Source organism: Equus caballus, chromosome 1, assembly GCF_041296265.1.
Source record: "Equus caballus isolate H_3958 breed thoroughbred chromosome 1, TB-T2T, whole genome shotgun sequence".
Taxonomy (NCBI): domain Eukaryota; kingdom Metazoa; phylum Chordata; class Mammalia; order Perissodactyla; family Equidae; genus Equus; species Equus caballus.
This window is the reverse complement of record NC_091684.1, coordinates 100842501-100843409: the sequence shown is the minus strand read 5'-3', so window position 1 is coordinate 100843409 and position 909 is coordinate 100842501.

Genomic DNA, 909 nt, shown 5'->3' with positions numbered 1-909 from the left:
CGGATGGGCCCCGCCGGGGTCGGCCCACGGCCCTGGCGGAGCGCTGAGAAGACTGTCGAACTTGACTATCTAGAGGAAGTAAAAGTCGTAACAAGGTTTCCGTAGGTGAACCTGCGGAAGGATCATTACTGGAGCGGCTCGCTGCTGGCAGCCGAGTCTTTCCCCTGCGCGGCGCGGGCGGGCCGGCGCGGTGCCGGCCCGCTGGTCGCAAGAGGTTCGAGAGAGGGAGGAAGGGGCTCGCGGGAGGTGGGCGCCCGGCGGAGGCGGGGGTCGGCGGTGGTCCGGAGGAGTGGGATTGATCTCAGCGAACCCACTAGTCCCTTCCGGCCTCCGTCCGCCCGGCGTCCGAGGTCGCCGCGCCCTCCGCGCCGCCGCCCCCAGGCGCATCCGTCCCCACGCCCTCCGATCTCCCGCGAGGCGGGCGGGGGGGGGGGAGGGGGGGCTTGCGCCGTTTGTTCCCCGTTCGCGGGCGCCAACGCCTGGCGCCCTCGGCGCATCTCGGGACGGGCGGCGTGAGCCTCCGCGGAGTCCCCGGGCTCAGGTCCCCCAGGGGCCTCGGAGCCTCGGCTCACGCGGGGTGCTCGCCGCCCGCCGCCTCCCATCGCCCGCCCTGGGCCGTTCCCCGACCGTCGGTGTCATCGTCCGTCCGTGCCTCCGCCGGCCCTCCGCGCCCCGGGCACCCGCGTCCGGCCGGCCACGTCCGCCCACCCCCTCGCCCTGCCCGCTCGCGCCCCGCTTCCCGCTGTGGTCCCTCGCCCTCCGTGGCGAGGGGCCTGGGACGCGGGTGCGGGGAGGGACCCCGGGGGATCGGGTCGGGTCTGGTGGCGTGCTCGGAAGCGAGGGGTCCCGCCTGGTGTCGAGGGGACTGGGGGCGCGGTGGTAGTGGCGGCGGTCGGCAGCGCCCGGCGG